Consider the following 11,484-nt stretch of genomic DNA (forward strand, 5'->3'; position numbering starts at 1 on the left):
CTGGCATCTCCACCACAGAGGTCAAACAGAAAATAATAACCAGTTTAAATAACAATTGCTTGTTATTTTAAATATGCAAATGTAAACAAGGAAACAAAAATAGTTAATTATTCCACCTCTTTCCAAAACCTATTTTTGTTTTATTTTTAAGGTGGAGAGAGACAGTGAGAGGTTTTCCATCCACTGGTTCACTCCACAAATGCCTGCAACAGCCAGAGCGAGGCCAGGATGAAGGAGAAGCCTAGAAGCCAATCTCCCACATGGGTAGCAGGGATCCAACTACCTGAACTGTCATTTGTTGCCTCCCAGGATTTGCATTAGCAGGAAGCTGAATTAGAAGTGGAGTAGCATGCGAATTAACAGTAAAACTAGTACTCAAACAGTACTTTATACTTTGTGTATCTGCGTGGGTGCAAACTGTTGAAATCTTAGTATATACTAAGCTGATCTTCTGTATATAAAGATAATTGAATATGAATCTTGATGAAGAATAGGAGGGGAGAGGGAGTGGGAGATGGGATGGTTGCGGGTGGGAGGGAGGTTATGGGGGGAAAAAGCCACTATAATCCAAAAGTTGTATTTCAAAATTTATATTTATTAAAGTTTTTTTTTTTTTAAAGTGGAGTAGCTGGGATTGGAACATGACACTCTGGCATGGGACATGGGTGTTCCAAGTAGTGATTTAATTACTGTGGCAAACTCTGACTCATAACCCTACCTCTTAACTACCGTCTCTGAAATTACAAAAAATTATAAATGCAGATTTAACATATGTGAAACAGCATAGAAAGGTTCAAAATGAAAAACAAATAATCTTTCTTCCCAGAAGTCTCTTTCCAAAGACAACTATTATTATGCCTCTGAAAAGGATGTATTTATTTATTTTGTATATTAGGGCACTTAAAGTTCATTGAGAGCCAAGATGGCGGAATAGTGAGGGTGTGCAATGATAGTCTGAGAAAAGATAGTTTAATAAAAGTGGAGTTACTGTAGTTTCAGGGAAAGGCTCGGGAAAAAAATCTGCAGAGGAAACTCTTCCGGATCTAGTGGATGTGACACGGAGGATCTACGGGGAGAGCAAGGACGTCCACGGCTCGGGAGCCCAGGTGCGGAGTCTACCCACCATCGCTGGAAAGGAAGGTGAGGCGAAACCTCAGTAGCCCAAGAGATTGGCAGGGAAATGGCAGAAAGAACCTAGAGGGAACAAGGCTTGAAGCCCTGCTGGGGAAAGTTCACCAGGCTAACTAGAGGAGTGAAAAAAATAAATAAATAAAAGGGACTGGCAGGAACATGAACCTCTCTCTCTCCACTCACCTTACAAAAGCGAGCAAGACAAAGAGCAGACGCCATTTTGGACATATGTAAAGCAGCGCCGGCCATCAGCCAAGTGGAAAAACCTAAATCTGGTGGGGAGAAATAACAGGAAGTTAGGACCTAGTGAAGGTGTGGAGCTAATGAACTGAGACTGAAAATCTGAGGGTGTGGGAGAGAACTCACGGAGTACACAAACTTGGTAACCTTGGCAACCTGGTGGGAGACTACAGAGAAATTTGAGCTTACACTGAGGTCTGCCTAGACCCTTTGTGTGGTCCTTGGGACAGAGCAGATGAATATTATACCCACAGTGGCCAGATTTCATACATTGACCAACCTCAATTCCGCTCAGCTGTGTGGAATTACTTCCCTTCTGAGTTAAAAAGAGAGAGAGAGAGAGAGAGCGTGCAAGAGAGAGAGAAAATTTACCACTCCCAACCTGGGTGAGTCACCTTTGGCACACCCTTAACCCTAAAGAACCAAACAGACCACAATTCCACAGGATCTTAACTTATAGCTCATGGAATCATTGCTGTGTCTTGTTGTGGAAGCTGGGATAGCAGAGCATAAGCTTACTGGGAAAGGAAACAAAGGTTTTTGCAGTGAATCACTAGGCTAAGGTAATCATTTTGCCACAAGAGCTATCTGATCTCCTTGGAAATGGTGCTGAATTGGGGACCCCATGTTGGTCTCTGGTGCTGGCAGATGGAGCACTCAACAGTGACTGTAACCAGATCACCCTTGGTGGAAGAACATATTGCCAGTCCTAGTCATGTCCTCTACCCCTGCTGTCATGGACAGTTTATTCATGATCCCACTGGCCAATGACAGGCGTGACGGGGAAAGAGATTCCTACCTCAGAACATGCCATCCTATCCACTGGGTGTCTTTCTTTGCCATACAACAGACAAAATTATATTTCAATATATAACTTCTGTACAAAAATAAAATGTCACAATATAGTGAGAGAAAAATATGGTATTTTATTTGCAATATGTGACAAAATATCATCATACTTAATTATAAATGAACTCTTAGAAACCATAACAGAGACTAGTATAACATGGGAATTGAATAAAAAGAGACTGAAAGATGACAATGAAATAACACAGTCTATTAATAAGGCCATTTGAAAATTGTTTCACTTAACGTTTGCAGAAGACAAAAGCAACTTTTGTTATAATGCATTATCAATGATGAAACATACTGGTCATTCAATGTTTATGCAAGTTTAGCAAATGAAGACTATCATTCAAACTCCCAGAAAACTCTGTCCAACTGATGGAAAATCACTCACAATGCAGATTTTTTGTATACTTAGTCCTGGCAGTTCCAACCCATAGACATTAACAATGCCCACTGCATAGAAAATCTGTAGCTAATAGACGGCTCACTCAATAAACTAATTACATCAATGTGCTTATGAAAAACTTTCTAATGGTACACATAAACTCCAGGAGCCAGCTGCTTCTCCTGGTCTCCTATGTGGGTGCAGGGCCCAAGCACCTGGGCCATCCTCCACTGCATTCCCGGGCCATAGCAGAATGCTGGCCTGGAAGAGGGGCAACCGGGACAGAATCCAGCTCCCCGTCCGGGACTAGAACCCGGGGTGCCGGCTCCGCAGGCAGAAGATTAGCCTATTGAGCTGCAGCACCGGCCTAGTGATTACTTTCTGTGAAAGAAAATTCTTCTCTGCTTCCAAATTTTGGGGGCATCCTATATGTTTTTAATGATATCATGCTTTTAATGAACATCTTGCACCTCTTGCCTTACCTGAAACTAGACTTGACTCTTAAAGATATAATTGACCTGAGTGCCCTAAGGCTTGGAAGCAGGGTCTAGAGAAAGTTTATGTGTCCTTGTTACTTTGTAATTTCATCTTTACTCATTCTACTTGGAGTGCAAGGGGTAACATTTGAAGAGTTTCAGTTCACATTCTTCATTGCCCTTTTTTGTTCTATTCATTTAGTTCAGTTGCTGGCAAAACCCCAACTACATGAGAGAGTAATGATCACACTTCCCCTTACCCTCAGGCAGACTTTTCAAGTGCAGCTGAAAAGCTCACAGCCTAATGCACAGAAACCTGATCACCTCTCTAATTTGCATTCACTTTCTTTATGATAATGTCTTTAAATCTCCTCTTTTGGTAAACATCACCCTAGTTCTTCATTCCTAGCTGCTTCAGGCAGCCTTATTTCCCACGACAGATTTCTTGAAAGATTCACCCTTCTCCTTACTGAAATTTCATTCACGTCCACTCTGTTGAAACTGGTCACAAGTAACAGATCACTTAAACTTACCCACCAGGAACATATGGGATGAAAAATCAACAATAAGGAAACAACATAGCTGATGATGAAACCATGATATATTTAATATTTTATAATATTACAGCATACTGATAACAAAAATATGAATGTATAGCTACATACCATTAGCACATAGCCATTAATATATAGGAAGTTCACACTTTTTGCCTATACCTCATAAAGGGAGTAACATCATCTCCTTACTGGTTCATGAAGACACACCCACAGTCTGAATGAAGCCCCAGAAAGAAACTAATTTGGATGAAAAATAATTAATATCCTGCTGAAAAACTGGAACATACCTAAAAAGAGAAATTTCTTTTAAAAGTATACTAATCCCTAGGACCTTGTCTGTTACATCTCATATTTTGCACATCCATTTGTAACAAAAAATTCCTAATATTTTTATCTACATAGTCATTCTTCATAATTTATTATACATCCTCCCAATATTTCCATTACACTTTCATCTCATTTTCATCTTCATTTGAAGACCATGATCATGAGGGATCTCAATGTTATCCAGCACAGTCCAAGTATAAGAACTGTGCTTTGGGTTCCGAATAGTGTCACACTTTGAATTTCTAATTAGTGGGGCCTTGAAATGCCCAGTTAAGCAGGAACTCTTCCATGGGAGCTATCTTTTAAATACTTCTCTTTGAATTTTCCAAGAAATGAGTCCAACAAAGGCTCTTCAGTATTCCTTTTGAAGGCCAGTGGTCAGAAATGAATATGAAGCCCCTAAGGAAAGTGTGGTTACTACAGCATGTATATTAATGAATAAAATTTGTTTTCATTGAAAAAGAAAAAGATAGCCAAAAGTGTTTCCCGTGAGAAGAGCCCCATGGTTGGTTTGCAGGTCAAACATTGAGGTGCCTCACATATTTCACGCAAAGTGGAACATAATGCTGGACACATGGGATTTTACATAAAATGTAAATTGCTGGGCTGGCATTGTGGCACAGTGGGTTAAGCTGCTGCTTACATTGACAACATCCCATAGGAGTGTTGGCTTGAGTCCTGGCTGCCTGATAATGTGCCTGGAAGGGCAGTGGTAGATAGCCCAAATACTGTCTCTTGGCTGTTGTGCTTATTTGCAGAGTAAACCAGCAAATGGAAGATACCTCTGTCTCCTCCTCTCTCTGTGTGTCCCTCTGCCTTTCAAATAAATACATCCTTTTATTTTTTTGAAAAGGTTTATAGTTGGGTGGGGGAAACTCAACAGGCTGCCTCCCCATGCACGAGAGAACAGCCATAAATACACCTTTAAAAAAATAGAAATTACTTCTATGGGTTTGAGAAAATGTGCTGTTTGGTGAGAGATTAAATATACAAATAGACAGAGGCCAGGCCACATAAAAATAAAACTCTGACCCACAACCTGCAGCCATATTCCAAGGAAGGCAATTCCTCTATCTGTAAAAGGTGGCTAGGAAGCCAGCCACGAAACAATATCTTTGGTAAAAAACAGCATGATGTGTCTAAGACTGATTAATAACTGACAGCATCCCTAAATTTTGTCTCCCTTTCCAATTTAGGACCAGTCAAGAAAACCAAATATGCTCCCTTAAACCATCACAGAGGATGCTGGCTTCTAGCCACCTCCCTCCAGCTTCCCCAGGCCAACAGCCTCCATTCAGGGCATACATGACACCTTCCTTTTTCCACACTGGAAGATTCCCACTACTCTGCCCACTCCCCTGCTGTAGCAAGCTCTGAATAAACAGATTTTGCTTGTTCTCATGGATGGGGTCTTTGTTTATTTTCATTCTAGATGGACATGATGTTAGAAAACTCTTTACTCGGTCTGGTGTCTCTGAGCCATTATTCTAAATCAGGAACTTTTTAGAGAGAGGGAAAACTGTGAAGACCACGAAGAAAAGAAGTTTGGGCCAGTGCTCCCAACTGCTGTCTCTTCCCCAGACTCCATTCCTCTGCCACGTGTTGATGGGCTGCACCTGAGTCATTGCCATCCCTTCTGCTGCTTCCCTGCAGCTACAGACAGAGCAGCACCGAGTCTGGCCTTGAGCACCACCCCACCCTTTTACAGACAGCCTCTGCTGTTCCAGGTCATCAAGGTGAGCCCTTGGAAGGCAGCCCCCAAGCCTCTGTGACCTGACTCTTCTCTTCCAGTGACACACAATGTTCAGAACCCACTTGAGAAATTCTTGACAATTTAATAATCTTACTGAAACATAACAAGAGGTAATTTGGGTATAAGACACTTTAGTTTAGAGTATATCATTAGAGATTGCATTATAAAGTTAATTTTATATATAATTATAAATACTATTAATAGTCTACAAGTGGCATTCTTGTTTTTCTTTCACAAATGGGAGTCTATTTATTTTAATTATATGATAAAATGATATTTTTCTCCCCCAAAGGGGTAAAATTGTATATTTTAATTGTTAGAGTGCCACATATTTGTTCAGGAGAGGTAAAATTTAAATGTGTTTTAAATTTTGAACAACTCTACTTCTATTACCTGAAGTATCTAGGGAGACAAGGGTGTATACCTAATCAGTGCTGTCCAGAGCACCTTCCGGATGAGCCAGGAGTCTACTTCCTCCCGAGGGTGGGCCACACTGGTGTAGGAATACTTCTGTGTCAAAGTGGGGAGGCCAAGCAAAGAATACATTATAGGGGTATATTTGTGGATATTCAGGCTAGGTGTCCACATGCAAAATCCATCAGCTGTAAAGGTGGAGACTTGGAGAAGCTATAAAATACATAGGTTACAGGGCCGGCACTGTGGTGTAGTGGGTAAAGCTGCCACTTGAGAGCCAGCATCCCATATAGATGCTGGTTTGAGACCTGGCTGCTCCACTTCTGATCCAGCTTTCTGCTATGGCCTGCAAAAGCAGTAGAAGATGGCTCAAGCCCTTGGGCCCCTGTACCTGCATGGGAGACCCGGAAGAGGCTCCTGGCTCCTGGCTTTGGGTCAACCAGCTCTAGCTGTTGTGGCCATCTGGGGAGTGAACCAGCAGATGGAAGACCTCTTTCTCTATCTTTCTCTTCCTCCCTCTCTCTCTCTCTCTCTAGCTCTGCCTTTCAAATATATATATATATATATATATATATATATATATATATATATATATATATATGTTACATAGGTTACAAAAAGTATAAGAGAACCTTTATGGTAGAGGCAGGAATAAAGGCCTTGTCATTTTTACTAACCAAGGCACAAGGTTTTTTTCAGATATATTTATTTGTTTATTTCTTTATTTATTTGAAAGCAGAGTATCAGAGAGAGAGAGAGGGAGAAAAAAGACAGAGACAGAGAGATCTTCCATCTACTGGGTCACTCCCCAAATAGTTGTGACAGCCAGGGAAGAGCCATGCCAAAACCAGGGGCCAGGAACTCCATCTGGATCTCCCACATGGGTAGCAGAGGTCTCAGGACTTGTGCCATCTTTATTAGAGTGTAAAAATGTTTTAGATAAATTCACACGGGAGATATATTTAAAATCCAGGGGGAACATTTACTGTAGGGGTTCACATCTGGCCTAGCAGTTAAGATGCCTCTTGAGATGACCACAGTGGAATGTCTGGCTTCCAATCCTGGTTCCTTTCAGCGTTCCCGCGAATTGCTACTGTGCAGCCTGGGAGGCAGTGCGTGAGGACTCTAATAGTTGGGTCCCTGAAGCCCATACTGGAGAATATAATTGGGATCCCCAGATCCTGGCTCTGATTAGACCCATCCCTGGACATTGAGGACACATTTGAATGCTCGGTCGCTCTCTAGCACACACACACACTCTCTCTCTCTCTCTCACACACACACACACATACACACACACACTCACTTTCTCATTTCCTCTCCCATTTCTTCTAAAATAAAATTCTAAAAATAAGAATTAAATATAGTATTTACCTAGATAGACTGATTCAAGGGATTCTCAGTTGAAATTATTTTCTTTACCCAGTTACTATCAAAGTTTCACTAAAACTTCTGAATGTAGCATGGTGATTACAAATTCACTTCTAATAATGTAGATGCAAACACTGCCAAGTGCATAGTGAAGAAGAGTGAAAAGGGGAGAAGGGACTTTGGAACTATAACGTGTATCACAGTGTTGTATATTTTGTGGGTAAAGAAGTTATAGCAAAGTATGATGCATGAAGAGCACCACGCAGCGGAACACAATGAAAAACAAAACTGAGAACTTAAGGCAAAATAAAGTGTTATTCTAACCTACTGCTAAAAAATGAAATGTTTAGGACAAGTGGACAGTTATTAAAAATGAAGGTTCTTAAACACTATAAAATTAATCTTGCGTTGATTAAAGATTCAAATGGCGGAAATGAAAGCAAATCTGTTGGACCTCTCAGTTGCAGAGATGCCCACTTGCTCGGGAGGACGCCCAAAGATCCAGACTCCAGACCAGTTGATGCAAAAAGCCCAAGGTTTTTATTGAACGTTTGCACAAACGGGCCCCCACCTCAGGCGGTGAGGAGCCCTGAGCGGCAGTTTCACACAGGTTATATAGGCAACAAATTAGCATATTCCTAATGCGCATGCGTAGGATTGGTCAGTTCAGAGGGCCCATTATCATATGGGAGAACGCTGGCGAAGAATGCTGGTGGAGAGTGCTGGTGGAGAATGCAGAGGTGGCACGGGATTGGCTGGTTCAGAGGGACAATTAGCATACCGGAGAATGCTGACGGAGAGTGCTGAGGGAGAGTGCTGAGGTGTTACAGGATTGGCCGGTCGCAGTGACATCATAAGTGCGCACCTGGAGACTCTCCAAAGGGGAGGGGCAGCTCTGCTCTGGGCGCCCCAGAGGTTTCCCAGAGGGGAGGGGCAGTTCTGCTCTAGGCGTGCCTAGAGATTCTCTGAAGGGGATTGACTTTTCCTTCCCAGAGAACGTCCTGACCGCTAGACTCTGGGGACCATCTAACCTCTTAAGAAGCCCCTCATATTTGCCCAGGCCTAGTTTCTTGTCCCTCCCCCTGTAAGGGTCCTTCAAATCAAAGGTAAATGTAAGCTGGACCAAAGGAGGAGGGGAGCAGTCATGCAGAAATGGGTTTTCATTTCTCCTGGAAAATGGGCATCGATTTCTCCTACGTGTCCTTGGTAACGCCTATGACCAGGTACTCTGCAACGGCCTTTGTGCGCATGCTCAGGCCCCGCCGTCTGCGGCATGCCCCGCCCACTGGCATTGAAGGCGCTGCCGGGCTGCGGTCCGTCAGAGCCCTGAAGCTGATGGCCTCCTACGAGGCAGTAACGGCCAGACCCATGAGTTCGGTATTTGGGAGGCTAAGGACGAAGGGGGAAGCCACCCTTTACTTGTAGCATGGAAAAAAATTTTCCCTGGGGCACCAGAAGAGACCGGGACTGCTGAAGTCCCAGTTCGAGTACCGCGACCAGTATAAGAAGCTCAGGAAGATCCATACAGCGGCCAACCGGGGGAAAAGCCTGGAAATGCAGCACCTGCTGGAGCTACGGTTGACGACGGAGATGAGAACAGGTCACGAACGGGGCCTGGCTGCTGGCGGCGAGGCGGGCTGCAGGTGCCAGAGCGCTGCCTTGCCCGGCTCTCGGCCACCTCAGGTGCCCGCCCTGCTTCCTCCACGGGCGCCTCAGCACCTGGGCCGCGCGCCCCTGAGCGCCCGCCGTCTCCCTGAGGAAAGGACCCAGAACAAACTGCAGCCGGCCCCGATCGACTCTTGACTCCCTTCGCGAGCATTTTGTTGCCCTGGTAAAGCGGCGCAACCCACAAAATGTGGTCTGTGCGGCCGTTCGTGTTCATTGTACACGTGTTCAGAACCTCAGTGCCCTGTACGGTGTAGACGGGCGTGCTGAGAGGAGTTCCATAATGCATCGCTTCTGGGTAAAATTCCTTGAGAGCCAACATCCCTGCACAGCTGTGTACACTTGTTCTTGGCGGAGAGATCTTAGATGAAAAGGTTCAAGAGGGAGTCTGTTCTTAAATAGGGAGACTCATTTTTGTCAAAATGTGAGTTCTGTGTTTGCCACTTCTACCTGAACCAGATAAGTGTATGAAGGCTTTGACGTGTTTGAAATGTGAAGCTGCAGATGTGAAATCCGTTTCTTTTTGGTGTTTTCCTTTTGAGGTCTTGATTCATATGACAAACTTCTCTATCCTGAAACTGCCTCAACCCTCTGAAATTTCTTTTATTTCATTGAATTATTCATAAGTGGAGATATAAGTGTATAATATATTTATAATTCACTGTAATAAGTGGTCTAATCATTGAATCTGTGACTACATTTTACAGCTGTGGTGTCTACCTTAAGACCAGAAGATAAAGATGTAGAATCATCTTCAGATTCTGAAGTACTATCCCTTTTCTTATGCTTTTTATGCAATTTAAAAATGCATTACCATAATATTCCAGAAGTAAATATCTTCTCATGGTAATAAAATTAATGCTTTATATCTTTGAAATAAATGGAGAGATATGTAATTGAAAGTTGAGTGTCATGGTTTTTCACTTCTTTTGTTTTCACTTTCCAAATTTCCAAAATATGTGGAGGTTTGTATTATTTAATTATACCAATTTAGTGTATTATATACAGATTTAGCTTCTTTTTTCTTTATGATTTGTGTCCAATAAGTTTATTCGAAGGAACTTAACAAGTTATTTGTTTCCTTTATTAAACTGATAAGAACAGATACTGCACTTGATCTTACCCAAAAGGCCGAGAAGCGATCTTGTTTCCTTTATTAATACAATGATTTTTATTTTTATTTTAACTTTTTAGTTCTGGGTAGTTTTAAATTTACCAAATAGTGTTTTGAAGTTTTACAGTTACCATACACCAAAAGGTGTACGAGGGCTATTGTTATTGTTGGAACAGAAAAACAAGTTAACGAGCACTAATAAGACCCTACAAAAGTTTCAAAAAAAGAAATCAGAGAATGTATGTTAGAAATGTTGAGGGAATCTATGGTTAGGATGGGAATGGGATTAGGCAGAGAATTATAGTGACTCTGTTGCTGTCAAGCATAAAAATGAGAATGAACTATCCCTGTGAAAGTCCAGGAGGAAGAATTCTGGGAAGAGAGAATGATAGATCATATCTGTTTATCATTTTACTCTTAACTATCAGGCATTGGCACAATGCATGAAGTGGGATAACCATAATTTTTTTTATATTATCATAGGCAAAAAGTAAAGTATGCAAATGAGTTCCTGGCATATGTTATAAGCTTAATCAATGAGCATTCTTAATAAAATGTACAGTCCCATTTCATCAATAGTTGCAAATGAGTTATACATAATATTAATACAATATTTGCTCACTATTAATCATAACATAAAGGAAGATTTTCTCTATTGTCTAGCCATTTTACTCAGCCATTTTTTCCTGAAATACTTTATGAAATAATATTTATGGTACAGGCATTTGGCCTAGCATTTAAGAGATCATTTGGGATGCCAGCAACCCACAGCATGGTGCCTGGGTTCTGTATCCTTATACCATACCCAGTTGCAGTTTCCTGCGATTGTACAGCCTGGAAGCACACCTGGTATGTGATAACTCACATATTTGTGCCCCTCCCACTCACATCAGAGACTTGGATGGAGTTTCTGGTTACCAGTTTTCTGTACTCCTCCCTGGCAATTGGTAACATTTAGGGAATGAACTAGTGAATATATTAATTCAGTGTATCTCTCTACCTTCCTTTCTCTTGGTGATGTCTCTGTACTTTCCCAACTTTGTCAAATTCTCACTTGTAATTTATCTGATTAATTTGATGGCTACTTTTTGTGGTAATTTATCTGATGGAGCCTTATGGAAGTGTGTCATCTCTATTGGTGCCATTAAATCCTAGGAAAGGCCACTTTGGAAACTTTAAATGAATCATTTAGCCTTTCTTGG

General features: G+C 41.8%; 1 pseudogene; it reads right to left on the reverse strand.

The window, feature by feature from the left end:
* Nucleotides 1-10,195: 10,195 nt before the first annotated feature.
* LOC133774069 (U2 spliceosomal RNA) lies at nt 10,196-10,311 on the reverse strand (annotated as a pseudogene).
* Nucleotides 10,312-11,484: the final 1,173 nt, after the last annotated feature.

Source organism: Lepus europaeus, chromosome 14 (genome assembly GCF_033115175.1).
Source record: "Lepus europaeus isolate LE1 chromosome 14, mLepTim1.pri, whole genome shotgun sequence".
Taxonomy (NCBI): Eukaryota; Metazoa; Chordata; class Mammalia; order Lagomorpha; family Leporidae; genus Lepus; species Lepus europaeus.